We start from the raw sequence: 20,288 nt of genomic DNA, 5'->3' as shown, positions 1-20,288 counted from the left end.
TCTCCTCTTAGGCTCTTATCGGTCCTCTCACGCTTCGCTCTTCAGCCCGAGATGGCTGTTTTGGGGCCAGAACAGCAACTTATGGCACCGAAGCCCAGAAGTTCTGCCTCATAGATCAGGCAAGCTGCTTCTTTTGATGGTCATCCAAAGAGCAGTCTTGGCTTTTGTTCGGATTTCTCAACGATCTGATGTAATAAAGAGTAACGTGGTGCATTTGATAAATACGGAGCAACAAATGAGCTTCTAAACAAATGTTATGAAAACTTTCATCTGTTGTATCATGGGTCCAGTATCTCCATTTCACCTATATTGTACATTCTGAAGCTCAAGATTTACACATTCAGAATATTGGCTACATCAGCCATGCATTGAGCTTAATATTCAAAATATAGTAGAAACGACAGCAATGTCTGGGCTGCGTGAACATGCAAAATGAAATGTATAGGTCAGGTGAACTGCGTATTCTCTCAGACTGCCGTGTTGTTGCAGCCTGGCTGTCAGCCGCATGAGCAGGGTGTTAGACAGATTGCCTTGCTGAGGAGGGCCTCTGCATGATAATAAGGGCTGGACCTGAGAGACCGTCCTGCTCTTTCTGCCTGAGGCATGTGCCATGATCCATTCCAGGCCCTAAATTATTCTGCTGGTGTAAAAGTGTATTCTATCTATTTCAATCCGAGAAGAATCTGTCTCGCTCTTTTCTCCCGTGATGGGAGCGGCCTGGTTGAAACACAAACCCATAATGAGAAAGCGAACAGACTGAGTTTAAATGCGTGGCTGGAGCTGCAGAATGTCTGTCTGGCTGCCTCGCCTGTTTAGCCATTCATTTAAAAGACAGGAAAGAGAGAGAGAGAGAGAGGGGTGTAATGAGATGCCGGGGTGACATTGCATCAATTAGGTTGATGGCAGGAGCAGAGAGAGAGAGAAAAGGCATTACAGAAGGGAATGATTGTACATTTTCATTTAGATTTTTCTCTCAGCTGCCGTTCTCAGTGTGCACGTCCTGAGCAGATGTTCCAGTGAATGAGACAACAAAAAGCGATTTTTTTGACAGTGATGTCAGCACCCTACTCATTACCTTCCCTTTATTCCCCCGCTCATCTGTGCCCACTGTCACATCCTTCAGACAGTCTGTCTCACAGAAAGACTTGCCAGATCTTACCATTGGTTTTTAAAAATACATAAAAGGATTCTTCCCTTCAAACAAGCACTTTGATCCAGTTTGAGGGGTGTGTGAATTGGGTGGACATGGATGCATTCACTATGACGTATTGTATGTCAGGCCGACACAGACAGATATGTCCACACTGAGATTATATAATAACTAGAATAAAGTGTGGACCAGCCTCTGTGTTCATTTCAAGGGTCACTGTTTTTCGGTAGCGGTAGCGCCCATATCCTACCTTTTTTCTTAGATTACAGAGTTTTTCCTACTTATTTATGCTTTTATGCACCTAAACCCTAATTCACTTTTATAAGACCCTTCTAGCCTCCATATCCTCCATATGCCTTAGAACAGTGGTGGGGAAGTCTGGTCCTCAGGCACACCTCATTCAATCTAAGCCAGTTTTAGTTGGTGTGTAAGAGCCGGGAAATCGGCAAACTGTGCTGGACTCCGGCTCTCGCTTCCCCACCCTAACCTTAGAACTAAATAAGCTGCTTTTCTTTCTTTGCCTTTATGGTAGATACGACACCAATAAGAAGTATTTACCCCATTGGATGTTTTCTTCTTTTTTATTATTGCTTTTATAAATGGAATCATGGTCAATGTCATTTAATGTCATTAAATTGGCATTCAAATGTCAGTTAAATAAAAACATATTTTAGTGTAGAATTGATTGTATAAATATCTGCTTCATTTAAATATATGTCCCCTTTCTAATTCAACAGAGGTCCAGGCAAATGGTGCTGACATAAATGGAGATCTCCTGAGTAGTCTTGGTGGCCTCTCTATGAGACTAGTGAATCTCCTAGCCACTCAGTTTGTGGGGAAGGACTGCTCTAGGCATATTTACGCATGTAATATTCCTTTCATGTCTTAATGATGGATTTAACTGAACCCCGGAGGGGATGTCACTTGCCTTTTGTCGGAGTTGCATGGAGTGTTCTTTTGTCTTCATGGTGTATTTGTAGCCTGATGAATACTGATTAACCGATGACTGGACCGTCTAGACAGATGTCTTTATACTACAATCACTTGAGGCACAAACGCTGCACTCAGGTGATCTCCATTTCACTAATTGTGAGAATTGTGAAATGTGTCCACTGCCTGGACCTCTGTTGAATGTCACTTTAAAGAGGTGTATATTTATTCATAGTATAGTGTCTTGATTTTACATGTTATATTTTTTATTAATTTACATTTCTTCTTTGTAGAACTCTTCTTTTTACTTTGACATTAAATTGTTTTGTCTTTTTTCTTTGTAAATTCTTGTAAAAATAAAATAAATGAGGGGAGCTGTAGGCTAATTAGTCAGATGTCTGTTAATGTGTTGGGTTTTGTGACACCACAAAAACAATGAATTCAAAACAGGCAGTTTTTGCAATTTGAAAATATAAATAATATAAATAATTTTTTGACATATGTGAATCTGGCAGTTGTTTTTTCACAAGGTTTTTACCTTCCCCTGTACAACTACCATTAAACAAGAGAATACCTTAACTAGTAATTCCCTTTTGGTTAGGGTGAAGATTGTGAAGATTTGAAATTAAATGAATGCAAAAACAACTAATATGTATTAGATCAAGAGTGTGTTTCATTATATCTTATGTGATATATATATATATATATATATATAATGTATATGTGATGAGAGTGGCTGAACACAAGACTGATAAACTATCAGTATCTGCAGCACCGTGTTCTTTCCCCCTTGAGCTCTCTGCTACAATCAGTGCGGATTAAAACATTGAAACGCTTATTGATTTAAAGTGCCAATAATGCATTTTCTAGGCTGGCCGATTATGCTAAATGAGGTGGGTGGGTGTTAAGTTTCTAAATTTGGAAACCTCAGGGTCAACTTTTTGGATGGAGGCCAAGGTCTGCTGAAAATAAATCAGTATGAAAATAAGTGTAAGTTAAAGCCATAAAGCTTGGCAATGTTTTGCCCATAACCCCAAATACACTTGTTCAGTAAAGACACAAATGGATTCTTGTTATTCTTACATGTTCTTAAAAAGAGCAAGAAGGCTAATGGTTCTAATGAAATCCTCACACATTTGCCTCGAATGTCAAGTTGTTTTATTGCCCCTTTCTGAAGATAACAGTAAGTGACATAGTAACAGACTATTTGACTCTACTTAACTATTAAATTCAGGCATGTGTGTGTACTATAGTAACATATAAATTACATAAACAGTAAGAATTCCTGCCATAGTCAAAATAGGCAATTGCTTAAAGCAACCTTTTGCACAGTGCTCTACAGGTGCTGTTAAGATTGTGCAGTGTGTTTGTGTGCCTACTGTTCTGCTGCATCAAAACACAGTGTATATGCCAGTAGCTGTGTGATGCTTCTTTGACAGTTACATTTGCTTAAGAACGATATTACATGGTAAAAGTCTGAGGTCATCATTTTAAAGCATCATTGTAAAGCTCAGTAAGTTAGTTTAGGATTATACATATACGGTAAAATCCTGAGGTCATCATTGTAAATCTCAGTTATGTGAACCTAGGGACGGTATATACAGTAAAATCCTGAGGTCATCATTGTAAACCTCAGTTATGTGAACCTAGGGATGATATATAGCACGTCTCCTCTGGCACATGTAAAGCCAGCATCTAAACTGCCGCTGATGCAGCAGTTATTATTAGGATTATTATTTATTATAAATGTATTCTAAATATAGAATTACTGTCACTGAGAACATTTAGGACTATTAGTATAAGTTTAATTTAATAGCACTATTTTACATTATGTATTTGTAATGTGTTCTGCTGAACCTATTGCTTTTTAGCTAGATTTGGTGCAAAAACAAAAGAAACAAAACCTTGGCTCAGCTTAGTGATTATATTGGGAACAAGAAAACTTGTGCAAATTTATTATTTTTTTTGTGAATTATCGCTTTCAGGGATCCGACTTTCAGCATTTCCCCCTTTTTAAACCATTTGCTTTGCTGTCACACATCTCCCAAATATAATCGGCCACATGATATGCCTCAAATATTTATGTCTAAAAATAGGCAAGCAGAGAAAGAGCCTGCTGGTGCTGTATTGATCATGGGCTGTTCAGGAGCAGCCGTAATGGAATACGCCGATACAGGCCTGATATTAAGAATGGGGCTCAGATGCAAGTGCCAAAAAAGGCACAGGGACGTTTGAAGGGTACAAGTAATCTGAAGTCTTTCCTATCTGTCCCTCGCACCCCGCCGGTCACCTTAGAGATCAGTGTCTGAGCCTTGCAGCTGCGGCCTGTAAATATTCCGCCTGCACTAAAGATAACCTACTGCTGCTGCTGCTGCTGCGCATTTGTGGACAGAAAGACCACAGTTATAGGGAAAGACTAGGTGGGTAAAATTGGCTATTAGCTGGTACTTGGATCCACATTTTGATGCCATGTCTACTAGCAAAGGTCACTTTGAAAACAGGCTGGTGAATATTTAATGCCTTTGATTACTTACATGCATGGACCAGTGTGAAGTATGGCTTTAATTGGGCATGGCGGGACAGGGAGGGTGAAAGAGATGTCATGCTAATACCTCCAGGTGGGCAAGAAGACCAGGTGGCATTATTGAATGTATAGGCCCTTTAGGAAGGGAGTTATGAATTCTTGGATAGGGAGTGGGAAGGGATGTGACTACCAGAGTCTTATCTGCATTTGGAGATTTTGTAACAACAGCATAGCTATTTATATTTGCTGTAGCACACCATGTCATTGGAGGGACAAGAAAAAACACATAGTTTACCCTGTCATTCTTCTTTGTGTGTTTGTGTGAGGGGTGGTAGTTAGATATACATAGTAAAGTAATGTGCTGCGGTCACCACAAGTTAGCAAATGGCAGTATGAATCATCTACTCACACACACACACACATACACACAAACTGCAGTGTGGTGATAGGGGACGAATTAACTGCTGCTGTATGTGACCTTTCAATGCTGTATGCATCAGCAAACATGGGAGGAAAAATATTGTCTCTGGTTAAACGCTCATGCGGTCTTCTGCCTCTTTACTACTAGCCAGTTCTTGATGGTTTTTCTCTCGTGCGACTGCTTAGATGCTTTCTAAAGTGCTTTCTAGAGAACATAGGATCTCATTATGCTGGGAGTTATGTAAAGCCTGTGCACTATAACTGTTCTCAACCTCTCCTACCACCTTCCTCCCACTGTCTCCTTTCCAAAATACTTCCTTCAGTGATGCATTGTGCCTTACTTTTCCCGCTACCACCCCCTATTCTTGAACAATCACATAATTACTCCCTTTTACACCTTACAAAACACTCCTTAGTAGGATTACACTAACAATTGTGCTTCTATCTAATAATTTGTACTCTCTCTCCCTCTCCCTGTCTCTCTCTCTCTCTCTCTCTCTCAGGGTCCCTATTTAGTCAGCAGTGGCTCCTCTGTAGCATTAATTTCATACGTTTGAACATGCTTTAAAGAGTGGCAGAGATTTGTTTAAATTATGCACATGGAAACAAGTGCTTGAGGACACATGGGCTTTAGCTGCCATCCTGCTGTTCCTCTAGGACGCATCCTGAAGGGCTGATCCCCGCAACGTCAGAGGAACATTTTAGGAATGGCTAAACCATGCCTTATTCATAGTCCCAGCTGATCACTCTCACCATCCATAGTCATGAAAGTTTGATGTGCAGCTTCTGCAGCATGAACCAGTATGAGACACTCAGTGGAGGTCTCACTTATGGATGGGGAGTTTTGTTGACATGACAGCAGTTTTGCATGACGGAAGCTTTAATATACTGTGACTTTACTGACAACCCGTTGAGATGCATTTTGTTATGATATGAAATGTAATGATAACACTATAGATGGTCACCCTGTCTTTAAATGCAAGTGAACACTTAGGGTCCTTATATAATGGATTCTGTAAAATCTAAACCTTTGCTTAAACCCAACTCTAACTTCAACCCATACGTTAGAAAGGCTGAATGCAACAACTGGGAGATATGGAAGCAAGGCGATATGGAAGCAGGGAGATATGGAAGCAAGGTAGAAAGCTAGCCAGCCAAATTAAGCACTGCCTGGGTAAGGGCCGATTGAGGGAAGCACCATTGTGGGTATCCATGAGAAGGTCGGAGAAGTCAATGAAGTGAGCAGGTGCTAGAAGCTAGAAACTTTGCTGTTCTATGTGGCATGGCTCCTGTGAACCAGCCAAACAAAGCATTCATGAACATAAAGAGTTATATAAACATAACATAAGAGTATATAAAACAGTATCTAGGCATTTTCACACATATTTACCTATACACCAAAAAAATCTATTAATGCATTCTATGGTACCTTTCAGGTTACCACTCCAGTCTCAGTTAGGCATCTTTTTTTCTGAGAGTGTATTAGCAAATGTTGTGGTGAAACTCAGATTATGTGCAACCTAAGTGATAGGATTTGTATTATCACTGGTGTTTTGGGTGGAACCTCAGGTTAGTGTTAAGATTTAGGCACACTGTACAAATTGCCCTTTTACATTTTTGTCATCAATTTCGATGTTTATTACATCATACGTTTTGCTTAAATTATGGTGCATTATATTTTGCTATGAATTCCTGTGGCTGATTCTTATTGTTTAAAATGAGCCAGCCCAGAATTTTCAGACCTTTCTACAAAAGTAAAATAGACCTCTGAATTCATGCATCATTCTTTAGTCTGCGCCATGAAATAAATAATGCTCTACATTTCCCCAGAAAAAAGTCCTTGTGATTAAGGGGTGGGTACCTCTCAACCCAAGAATCCTTAGAGCCATGATGCAAATAAGATGCAGTATAGAGTCACCTCAGCAGCAGGCTGTTTCTACAAGTAGTGAAGTTGCTTGCTTAACTCCAGTAGTAGTGAATATATCTTTTCCTGTAGTCTGTCCAGTAATTTACTAATGCTTTTCACATGTGTCAGCCGTCAAAATGTGTCAATACCAGGCTGGTAGAAGTGGTGTAATGGTATGAGGAATGTTTTTTTTATACACTTCAGGCCTGTTAATACCAATAAATCATTGCTTGAATGCCACAGCCAGTGTGAGTATTGCTGAACATGTGCATCCCTTCCTTGGCTTTCTCAGATCAGTGTTCTTCAGTCGCCTGTCCCAGTCCCAGTCACAGATTCCAAATCCAATAAAATACCTTTGGTTTGTGGTACAATGGAAGATTCGCAATACGACAAACTGCAGTAATTGTGTGATGCAGATGCAGAATTGTTTGGAGAGCAAAGGCAGGCCTTATCCAGTGTTAGTGAAGTGTTCCTAATAGTAAATCGCTCTGTCAGTGAATGAACAATTAGCAATGAACTTTCCTGTAATGAGATTTCATTCAAACCAAAATTCTTTTGGTCCGTTTACCATGACATGTTCACACAATGTTAAGCTAGTATATATATTTTTTAATGTCTAAAAAAGGATTGGGGGCAAAGACGATATTGATAGATTAAATGAACTGTCTGCTGGGTTGATATTGAATGACTAATGGGAAAACTGTGTTTAATAGAAGCAAACTATGTGTTTGTTAAAACTGTGACAAATACAAAGCAAGTTATGGATTAATGTCGCTCTGAGCAGCCAAATTCAAAAGTGCCCTGTACTTTTAGACCTTTTTCACTACAGTAAACAATAAGAGCAGTTCCTTGCCAAGGCCTTGTAAGATACTGAGCTGTCTGTATAAAGTCTATAAAAGCCATTACTTGAACTCACAAGGTATATTTTTGCTGGTAAGTGGTGCCCCAGACAGAGGATGCAACATATGTTAAAGTGCAGAGGAAGGGAAATAGCCATAGCAGCTTTTCCCCAGCTCCATAATGGGAATCCTTGAGAGGGCCAGAAGCCCTTCATTTCTACTGGATCAAATTGAACTTACTTCCACTAAAAGACAACAATTTTCAAAAAAAGTACATTTGTGTTGCACGACTCAGCATCTTTAGACTTCTGCTACTGAGACAAACTGCACTATTTTTACTCTATATATGCTCCTTCTTAAAGGTTGTGCTCTAATGGACTCCTCAGGCACACAGTATGTTAGCTAAGAGCTCCTATTCACTTCCAGTGGCACTGCAACGCCCAGTGAAATTCCAGTGTGTGGTCTGTGTTCTCTGTAATGAACACATCCCTCACCTCATTGTCTAATGTTACAAGGGTTTGAGAAGGGCAGTGCAATGAGTGAGTACTGCCACAACACTCCTGCTGCTAAAACCTGAAAACTAGCTTCGTTCACCTGCTGTCATCGCTTAAGTAGAATCCTATCATTGACTCTGTGCAGCTTAATTCACCTATGGCTCTAAGCCATGAGGAGTTATGAGCCCAGGCTCATACATTTACAGGCCTCAAGAGCCAGTTTGAATTTGAACTCTCCTTGCTGCTGGAGTGATGGATGAGGAGGCACTACAGAGAGGGTCCTGGAGGTGGAGGAAATCCATCCAGGAATAGACGGGTTAAAACAAGTGGGCATGTAGGAGTAATGAATATGAGAAGACAGCAGTTTTAGGCCTAAAGTAGCCTTAGTATTGCATATTTGACATGACTGCATGAATAATGTATTTTACTTCATCATAGATCACCTCTGCATGTGTGTATGTTGACTGAGGGGTTGGGGGTCTTATTGAGGGAAATATATCCTCTTGTCCCCTGATGTTAACCTGTTAGACTCTGTATATAAGCACACACTTCACTTCTTTACTCTCATGACTATATTGCTGTCATATTTAACAGCAATGCATTCATTTCATGGGTCCCAAAATAGAACCTGATGGGACTCCACAAGATATGCTAAACAAATTAACCAAATAATTCACAACAGTTTCTGCATTAGGATTGAAAACTGAAAAATAAACATAGGGTTCAGGGTATTAAAGCACCCTATAGTAATGCAGTTGTACCAAAATTAGAACAGTACTCACATTCTACACATTTTAAAGAGGTACCTCTGTTTCCTTCTACTTGCTTTTTCTCCAGAGTCCACTCACCCGCTTGCCTGGAAGGGACATTCATCAACTATTGCCCTATCATAAGCACACCAAAAAGGCAGACAGAACCCAGGTGCTGGGAGCAGAGCAATCCATTCTGGTCTCTTTCCAATCAAGGCCTATGACAGCCCCACTGGGAAGCTTGCTATCTTATCAGCTTGTTGTTACCGCCGCTTCTGATAGTGAGACAAATAATGAGAGTGTGAGCCTCTTCCAGTGATGTGCAGCACAACTACTTAAAGGATTACATTATGAGAACAAACAAGCTGGACATCTACAGTGCCCTCGGGTGCTGCTGTTCTTCACTTATTCATTACTCATAATGCGTGTGAATGTGTAAAGCATTTAAATGTGTAAGGAAGGTTTCCTTGTAACTAAGGTGTTATGGAAAAAGTCATCACTCTTTTACGACACATTTAAACACCTAAAACTGGGACTCCATAGATATTTTAAATAATTGAGAATGCAATGAACAGGAAGTAAAAGTAAAGTCTAGAGCTACAACTGCAACTGATCATTTTGACATAAGGGCCACTTATTGGTACAGCATCCTGCTTGACTAATTGGAGTATCAAACCCCAGTCTTCTGTGGGGAGGGCAGAGGTGTTAATTCGGGGATGGGAAAATAATACCAAAACAGGTACAGCATGCATGTTAAGTCAGTTTTGAATGTATTATTATACATGTGTATAATGTAGACTTATGTATACTGTCTAATTATTAGACTGTATTTCTTTTCATTATAAAACAAGGGTCAGATTTCATGTGGATTGTTCAGATTTTAGTGATATATTTTGCATATCACTGTATGAGAGAGAAATGTAATGTGACATATAAACATTAATGAAAAGTAGATGTGTTAAATTTGTGTTGTAAGCCCATTTGTGAAAATGGAGTGGTAAAAATATATATTATATTATAAATGATAAATGATATGATATAAAATTATATAATATAAGGTATTAAACAACTAAGCAGTTGACTAAGATTGTTGTCTACTAATCACAGTAGTTATTTTGTTAAATCTACCTTTTCTTTTACCTGTTTGTTCATTTTTGTTCATAATTATTTATGTGTTTCATTCAATGTAATGTAGATATATAGCTAGCTAGCTACATAGATAGACAGACAGACAGACAGATAGCTATATAGATACTTTATTGGTCCAGAAGGAAATTTAGCATTTTTGTGCATGTTTATGAAGTGAGTCTTGTGTTTGACCCTGGCACAGACATTTATTGATATGGTTGAAGACACATTGATCCTATTCTTCTCTCCAGTATAGATTTACAGAGTCGTAATTTGTGGAAAAGCTGAAGTTCTCCTGATTGTGTGCATGTCATTAGTGCTGGATCTATAAAAAGGAATTCATCCATATACGATTGATTCTCAAGTGCACACTCTATAAATTAAAAAAGCACTATAAGAGCTGCTTCCCCAAGCTTAGATTACGCCTGCTCCAGCCTGGATGAGGCTGGCAGTGAAGAGTCCCCACTGGCCATGTTATTTAGTGCAAGACTAGGCTTAATTTGTGCCAGACAAAATGTTAAAGGGAAATATTCCTTTAAGGACAGGACAAAGGACATCCTGACGTTGTTGTTTCTCTTATACCCCGTTGCTTCTTTATGTAACATTTACCAAAGTTGTTCTAACTTTTTCAATGAAAAGGTCAAAAGGGGTGACTCTCTTTCCTTCACATTGCTGGAGTGGCCATGGTGGGCACTGTCCATGCCCTTGGTGGTATTGATATGCTTGCTTGAACAAGAATGCCCTGTTCACCATGGTGTCTCTTCAAATAAGCATCTCCAGACTCCCGCTTAGTGCCGTGTCCATTTCCCCATAACTCTGCCCAGTGCAGGACTGTATGCATCAGAGTGCAAACCGTGTCAGGAAGAGTAAATGAGGAAATTGGGGAGGAGGGAAGGGAGGAGGAGTATAGAAAGTTTGTGCAGGGTTGTAAAGTGGTGGTCGAGTTGTTCATGAGTCTGCTGTGTTAGTTTGGGTGAATAATATGGCTGTCTCTCTTGTTCACTTGTTTCCAAACTATGCTAGGACTGTTGAGTGGGTAGTGTCCTCCTCCAAGTGCATTGAGGCACTTCATAATGTTGATTGGTCACTGTCTTAGACGTTGGGGCTGTTATGATTCATTGGATAAACACAGTTTAAAAAATAATTTATGTAAATTGGCCTTTTCATCAAATCTCTGGTAATTGGTTGGCAGATGCCATGATAATATTTTGCATCGATACTGACAATAAAAATTTGTACAGTTCTAAACTCAGTATAGGATCAGAATAAATGCAATAAAAAGTCAGAACATGTTGTTTTCAACATTGGTGGAGTACCGGGTTATGGTCTGGTAAAATGTCTGTTGCAAGAATAGTTAGAAGAACACTTTTACTTGTTGTCTTCTCTGTGAGCTCCAGTCACTGTATGGATTTGTTCAATTCTTCCAGCCAAGAGCGTTGGTTTGATTTTGACATTGGTGGGGACATAAAAGCGGTCCCTAGGGGGCCTCATGGAATGTTTTTTGTGCATTTTGATAGACTTTTGTTCGCAATTTCATGTCATCCAGAGCCTTTATTTATAGAGACAGCAAATGCACTCTTAAAGGGAGTGGTTTTTTTTCTGTCAGCATGTTCCTGAGACAATAATTACACAATTTTGATTGTTAACCAACAGCATCACAGTTCACTTTCTGTACTTCATAATAGAACAGCTAAACAAGTGAACATTTATCATTTAGTCTTCATTTGACTTCATTTGCCTGTGACCCTGGCTCTTCACCTGCCTGTCCTCTGTCTGAGCTACTACACGGCCAGGTTGTCAAAATAACACACTGATGCTGCCTTCTGAACAAAGAGCAAAAACTTATTTTTTCTTTGACTTAGACTTTGACTTGTTGTAAAGTAGCTCCTAATGTCTACCTTTTTTTTGTTTGGCTGCCATCCCGGCTAAGCATTTGCCCAAATTAGGCTAATCGCCACACACACGTTTAGGGCTACCATTAGTTCTGTAAAATAGCCTACGGAATCGTTCCTCATCTAAAAATAAAATGCACTGTCCCTTACTGAATCAATACGAGACGCAATCTTTGAGCACCCAGCTACTGGATAGTGTTTCTCACTCAGCCTAAGAGCACAACAACTTTGGCACGTCCAACCACAGCCTTTCGCACGTTAGCAAGAAACGTCAAAGCCAATCCTGTTAGCAATGTGGATTAGGGAGACAGGACTCATAGTAGAGAACAAGATCTGTATACTTACCCATTTATGTACCAAATACATTGACTAGACACTGACTAGATACCGGGCTGCTATATTTCAATTTTTGATAATTTGACTGCACATTTAATGCTGTTTTTTTCGCTGTGTATGGTTTAACTCATCTAATCCCATCAGGAATGACCATTAAAAGCTTTTTCAGTTATAAGTTATATCTCTCAGTCTTAGTGTCTGTGTCTGTGTAGTGTCACATATTTAGTGTAAATTGTCACATGAGCAGAGAACAAATGGCTGTATCAAAACAATCAAAAGGTTAGTAAAGTATGTTAACATAAGGATAAGACGCTGAAAAAAAAGATGCTGTCCTGCATGACAAAAATCATTGAAAACATTTTTCCAACCGTTTTTTTTTGTTGTTGTTGTTGTTGTTGTTGTTACAAGCCATGCAGCCTTGCCTCATCCAGCCATTACATGTATCACACAAACCCATATGATGGGTCCCTCACTCTTTTCAATGAGTCTTGGTTGGGTCTGGGGCCCAGTTTTGTAGGGGCAATGCTCTTGACTGCCTGTGACAGAATTTTAAATGCATTAAAAACTGGGCCGGGAAATGTTGATTTTGGATGCATTTTGATGGCTGCATATACTGAATATGTTAAATCAGTATTCCCATGTTTGGAGAAAAAATGGTATTAAATGGGTTAAACAAGATTTAGCCCTCGAACAACCTATGTTAAGGCTAATATCACAGTCATTAAATGTCAGTGATTTATTTACATCTTTAAATGAGTTAAACATGCACACATACATTGAATTGCTTTCAGATGTTCTGGTAGTTTTAAATTAGACAATAGGGCCTAATGCTTTACAACCTGAGATATAAAGTATGAGTATAAAGCAGAATAACATAAAGTAGCATAAACACCTCTGAAAAGCTCACCTCTGCTCTGAACTGCCATACAGAGCATTAGCAGAACATTTCCCACAAAAGAGCAATAGAGCAATGCTCCACCCACATTCAGTACATGCTCTTTCAAAGCTACTGTTGTCAGAATGCAACCATTTAACCTAATAATACATTTACTTTCCAACAGAATGTCTAGTTATCCACCTCTGCTGCTGCTGTTTGTTGAGAGTTTGCTATAGAACGTGTGGGATTTAATGGAATATGTGAAACAATGATGTAGGATTTGCAGCCATGCTAACAGGACACTTACTAACTTACTAAATTGCTTACTAATCTAACATATGCAAAGGCAAGCGTCAGCTCTAAGGGGGAATAAAGCTCCTCAGACGTGGTCTGTGGAGCAGTGGAATGCGATTTTTTTGGAGTGCTGAGGCACCATTTAATACCTTTGGGATGAGTTCCAATTCCATTTGTGAGCCAGAACTAACTGGCCAACATCAGTACCTGACCACACTAATGCTCTTGCGACTGAATGGAGTCAAATTGCCCAAACATTACAGCATCTACCTTAAAGCATTCCCAGAACAGGAGAGGCTGATACTGCAGCAGTAATTGGCCTCTTAACTTTGTGTCCAACATCTTTGAGCACAGAGTATGTTTGTTAATGACCCATGTCTCAGGCTGTATTAGAAAATAAAGGTGCCAAAAATGTTCCCCAAAAAGACAGTTTTGTAAATCAGATGCGCAAGTGTTCATAAATGTTGCCTGTCCGTTCCTCTTATACTGGGTTTGATCTGCCTCTCTCTCTGATGCAGGTAAGGAGAGTTGTGTATGAATTGCTTTTACTGTACTGTATCTTCACCACCACTGTGATGATCGTTCTTTGTTGCTAATGTCTTTGGGGGGGTGTATAAATTCCCCTTAGTAATATAAGTGCCTGCTTGGCTTTTGACAACCTGCTCTGTAATCTAATATCAAGCGTTCTGTGCTCTCTACGCGTCAGTCGTGTCAGTGTGTTTATACCACTGTCATTTCTCTCCAATTCCAATCTATTTACCTCTCTGTCTGGCATCTGCCAGTTTTGTAATCTTTGGTGATACCTGAACGGATGTCTTGAACCATCCACTGTTATTTGCCCCGTGTGAACAAGCCCAAATGAGGCTGTCAGAACCCTACACACTCCACACAACCTTATCTGGGCCAGTCCACTGTTTCACATTATCGATCACCCATTGCAAAAGCCGAGCATGTCTCAGTGTAACCCACAGCACCTCTACAATCCACTTTGGGGATAATTTAACCCATTTGTCACTGACATGGTGCCTCTTCCTTCTCCACTCTTACCCTCAGACACACTGGTGAGATGCATGCAGCAGGAGTTAACTGATTATCTCCCTGAGGATGTCTGGAATGCATAGCACTACATAACATGGTAGTAACTTATTAGACACCACAATATAAATAACTACTAAAACTCTAGATTTAAAGCTTCCACACTGAGCTACACAGGGATCCATTTGATTCTTCTGTAGAACCTTTCACTGGGACTGGGACTTTATTGAAGGCATTGGTCATTTATTGAACCATTACAACTCAATGAACCACCTGAATGGCTAAATGGGTTCCTTTCATGGTTAACTGGCTTGTCTCTCTGATAGGCAAATCTATAGATCTTGGTTCAATAAAGAACACTGGTGCTGTATAGAGAAAGGTCTATATAAAGAAAATGGTTCTATTTAGCAGCAAAAAAAGGTTCTTTGGTGCAATTTCACATAGAAGAACCTCTTTTGGATGCCTAAATAATCTTTCAGTGGATTGTTCCTTAAAGAAATAATTTATAAATGAAATGGGTGAGCATGAAGGACGATTTGAAAGTATAAAGAATGTCTTTGCAATATAAAGATTCTATACAAGGTGAGAAATGTGTGTGTGTGTGTGGGGGGGGGGGGGGGGGGGGGTCCTGAGAGCCAGGACGTAGGTATGTGGTCAAGTTAGCTAACTGAGGAATTAGCTAACAAAATATTTGGATTTTTAGCCCCTCTCCACTATGATTTTCACACTCTGGACCAGCAGCTGTGGTTTTCTGAAGAAGTTGAGGACTCCACACTGCTTTTTCAAAGATGGACCAATCTGAATCTCACTTTAAAAATAAAAGTTGCTGTTGAGTGAAGTGGGTGCATGGTGGCAGAGGCTAATTAATTTGCAAGTTAGCTTAGCTAAAGCTCGAAGCATTTAACAAGACCCAATTCGGTACGCATGCATCGCGTCTAGCTTGCTTAAAAGACCTGCCGCAGACCCGGTTCTCTGTATAGCTCCACAAAGTGACAACACCTGCTGTGAAGAGCGCTGTACAAATTTATTCAAACTGAATTTAATTAAGCACATTTTGCTGCAATTCATTAACAATCCTGTTCCTTTTCTTTCTGTCATCTACCCAACAAGGGTAGCTATTAGCTAAAGCGTCTCTCTTTTGAGTGAAATCTTCAATTCAATCAGAATCAGTTAATTCAGTGCTGTTGTAGCAGCTCAAAAGCTTATTCAATTTGCCAGCAGTCGTTAAGCAATGGGGATATTTGTGAAGAGCGGAAAAGGTTCTCCTCTAGGGCATCTTAGATTAATCATCAGAATCATTAAAGTGTTCCAAACTGTGAACCAAACATTTTAAGGATGTTAAACCTATCTGGACCACTTGAGCGAGTGAGTTGGTAGAAAGCCAAAACTAAAGCATAGGGACCCATGATTGCCGCAAGGTATTTTTCACGTTGGTTCTATTCCAACTAAGGGATCTTCATAGAAGGTCTAATGACATCTAGGTATTAAAAACTTAATGTTGTAATTTCAGTTAATTGTATTACAATTGTTTGAGCTGAGTTTTGAGCATTCACGTAGTGCAGGACTCATCTTTTTCATCATTTTGGTAGGCAAAAAAAATATTTGTTTGTTATTTGGATTGTTTTTTTAAGCAATATATGGGTGGATTAGGAACTAAGAGAAGAATCAGCCAATTACATTCCAAGTGAAGGAGTACAATTTTGTCTGGATAAATGTCCTTCTGGGACTTCTGGAAGTGTTACATTAAGTAGTAATCAGGTAGTAGTGTTGCCATATTTCAGTCAGTTCCTGGAAAGCAGCAGCAGCTCTGTGCTAATATGGTGGAGTATATGGAAGTAAAAAAAGCAAAAAGGCTAAAAGCTAACGCTAACCAAACTGGTGAAGCAGGACTTGGTCAGACTGTGGAATCATTTCAGAAAGTTTTGTTTCAATGTTAAAAGCTATGCTAGGCTAGGCTATTATATGCTATGCTGATATTGGGCTGTCCTGGAGCTGTAAAAAGCCATTAAGGGCAGAGCTAACCTTCTGTATATCCATGAGCCCACTATAAAAGGGGAATCAGTATGTTTCATTCTGAGGCACAATAACAGGGTTGTAAATAGGCTTGTTAAACAGCTGATAAATCTTTTTTTACCCCAACCAAAGTCACAAGTCAATGTAACAGCTTTGGTCATACTCACAATGGCCAATAACTAAAGACAGCCAGAGGCAAAAAATCAGCTAAGCATATAAATCACACAATAAAAGGCTGCATATTTCTATTTCCATTTTAAAAGCCTTTACCACAACAGTTAAACACACACACAGTGTATAGTGTGTGTTCAGCTAAATGCAAATGTGTTGAAAATGCATCAATTATGCAAGCTTTTTTTATTTGATAGTAATGGGTATATTTTCTCTTGAGCCTTTTTCTGCTTAGCTTATTATTCACTTATTAATCTTGAGATTTATTATTCTGTACTTACTATGAATTATTCAGTATTTATGTTGAAGCTAATCTGTAAGGTAAGTGGTTTTTAGAGTGAAGAACTGAAATGTGATCTCACAAAGAGGTTACAACAGGTTGAAGCTTGTACAAGTTTAGATCAGGCTATGTTTGCATTGAGAGAAATTGCACAGCGGTCAGCAAATGACATACTCCCCTTCGTGCGACTGTGCTGCCCTCCAGTGGGAGCTCATGGCTTGGTGTGAAGGATTTAAAATGTCATGAGATCTCTCTATCAAAGCCTAATATACAACAAAAGAACATAGAAGACACACATGCCTTTCAGACACAAGGATGATGCTCTGTCATACTAATGTTGCTTTGTTGATGAATCTTACCATGATCTACTCGACAGTGGGAAAAAAAACTGATTAGTGTTTTTCTCATCCTTGGGAAAACGTAGAAACCTAGAAACATCAGTAGAGATGTCAAGGAAATAGTCTACATTACTCAATAAGTATGCTAAACATGTTTCATGGGCATTGCTGATTAGAGCTCTGTATATACACTGTAAACAAGCCAACCTCCAATAATAAAGTACAGAGTACAGAGCTTTTGTTTTTCTATTAAACTCAATTTAACTCACATTTTTTAGTTCTGCATCTGTTTTGAGCTTATGATAGACAGCCGCACCCCTCTAGAGCTGTTAATCCATCTACATATCTTTGTCCGAAAAACCTTTTTGTTCTTTGTTATGTAGTTTAATTCGATTCCCGGTCTGGGTGACTATGCTGCGCTACACTAATAAGAGTCCTTGGGCAAGACTCCTAACACTACACTGGCCCTAGTCTGTAATATGAGTAACCTTGTAAGTCACTCTGGATAAGAGCGTCAGCTAAATGCCACAAATGTAAATGTAAATGTAAGTGTGATGAAATAAATTCAAATCCCAGCCAGGTATCCATTGTCAAAACCATTTTTTTTTACAATGTAGGCTTTGTCACTGTTGTATTGCATCAGTAATGTAAATTTCAATATTTAAGATTTACATTACATATTTAGCTACTTAAAAAAATATTAAGATTCTTCTCTGTGCTCCACAGCTTTTACCAATGTGTCCTATTGTGTTTATAAAATCCTTCAATGTAAAATAAGAAAACATGAATAAATATGGTTATGAATTTGTGTATCTTGTGATCCTCGGATCGCTGGTTTCAATCCCAGATCACGCTGCCTTCCATCAGCAGCCGGAGCCTGAGAGAACGCAATTGGCCTTGCTCTCTCCCCACGCCATTTTAACGTGGTGCTGGCAAGCACAGCAGTCTGCTAGCCGATGTGTCAAAGCTGGGTACTCAGTGCTCTTGTCCGAGCTCCAGGGCTGCCTAGTGTTGTTGCAGTGGCTGGTTGTGCATGTGTCAGAGGAAGCAGGTGTGAGTCCTCACTCTCCCAGCGTCAGGAGCATCACATGTGATGAGGGAGAGCACTAATGAGCAGGTTTGGGAATTGGTTAGCTACAATCGGGGAGGGAAATTGGGTAAAGAAATTTGTAGTAGCTGCCTTGTTAAAAAAAACAACAGCTGTTTAATATGACCTTTAATATGAAAAGCACAGTGGCCAACAAATGACATTCCTCCTACTTATTAAGGCTCCTTCATGTCCCTAAAATGTTAAACTCCTGTCTCTGGCTCATGACTTTTACTTAGATTTAGGTCACTAAATTAGTTTAATTTAGGCTACTAGATGTTTGCCCCTATTTATCACAGCACTGATGTGTAATTTTGGTTATGGAGCTGGGGAGTCTTGATGCTAAAAACTGAATCTCCCTTGCAGGTTGAGTTTTCCTCTGGGATATGGTGATCTGTGTTTCTCTGCATTTACCCCTAAAGCCCTGTGGCAGCCCAAAACCTGACTCCAGTAACTGTCCATCTAGCACAGTGCTTCTATCATTATCCTGCATTGGGATATTCTGTGAGCTGCTGGTTTGGTGCCAGGCGAACTACTTCACCTTCAGAGCCTAAAACAATGTCAGTTTACCAAGAACGATGAAACCAGAGGGTAGTGATGGAGATTTTGTGAAGATGTTACAGAGCTGAAATGTACCTGTAGTACATGCCACACCATGTTGGAGACTGGAATTCGATTCCCGGTCTGGGTGATTATGTTGCGCCACACTAATAAGAGTCTCTGGGCAAGACTCCTAACACTACTTGGCCCACCTCTGTAATACAAGTTACCTTGTACATCGCTCTGGATAAGAGTGTCAGCTAAATGCCATAAATGGAAATGCGCTGTGATGGCTTTAGTCAAGGCTTGTTTTGTGAATTCTTTAGTGTGAATACAGTTACAAGAATACAATCACCTGAACCTTGTTCCATAACATATATATAACATAACCATGTCATAAGTAAATGTCATGACAGATGCTACAGTGTTTGTTGTCATGACAGTTTATGTCACAGGCTAATATGGGACATGTCCCTCTGACTTTTTGATTTCATGCTAGATCATTTTGGATGGTTGCGGGGTGGTATATTATTATTCTGCAACCCCCCATTTTTCAACACTTTGGCAATAATATTTATAGTATTAGGCTTTAAGGGGACAGCTGTGGCCTAATGGTCAGTTAAGCAGGCTTGGGACTGTAAGGTTGCTGATTCAGTCCCCAGGACTGGCATCCGTTAATGAGGTACCCTTGAACAAGACACATGAACCCCAATTTTTTGGGGGGCCCTAAGGTAGCTGCCCACCACTCCAGGTGTTTGTTCTCACTGCCTTCACCACTAGTGTGAGTGTGTGTGTGTTCACTTCCACAGATAGAATTGAATAGAATTATAGTGACAGTCAAAGGAAGATCCCATTAGACAAAGAATACATTGTAAACTCAGTCTGTGTAAGGAAACACATGCTGTTATTACTTTTAAAAGCAAGGCCCACTTGTTTGTGTGTATTGTCATTCACATTTAGAGCATTCGATGTCAGAATGTGGTCATTCTTTTTACTCATGAATTGCTGCATGTATACGTTTATGTTTATTTTTGAGCACTAGGGGGCATCAAAGAGCTCCAGTACAAATTCGTTTACACTTGAACTGTGGATTTTGTTGTCCTTATGTGACAGAACCATTGGCTTTCCACTGGATATTTGAACTGACAGAAATGCACTCATATTATTTATGTGTGTTTAATGGTTTACAGAAGCAGGGGATGAAGATTATACAGTCCAAGTCTCATATTAGTCTGTTGTTTTATTGCAGGATATATGCAGCAATTTAAAGGACATTGTAACATTT

The sequence above is a fragment of the Salminus brasiliensis genome, chromosome 10, assembly GCF_030463535.1.
Source record: "Salminus brasiliensis chromosome 10, fSalBra1.hap2, whole genome shotgun sequence".
In the NCBI taxonomy this organism is placed as follows: domain Eukaryota; kingdom Metazoa; phylum Chordata; class Actinopteri; order Characiformes; family Bryconidae; genus Salminus; species Salminus brasiliensis.
The sequence above is the reverse complement of the archived record's forward strand: the minus strand, read 5'-3'. Positions refer to the sequence as shown.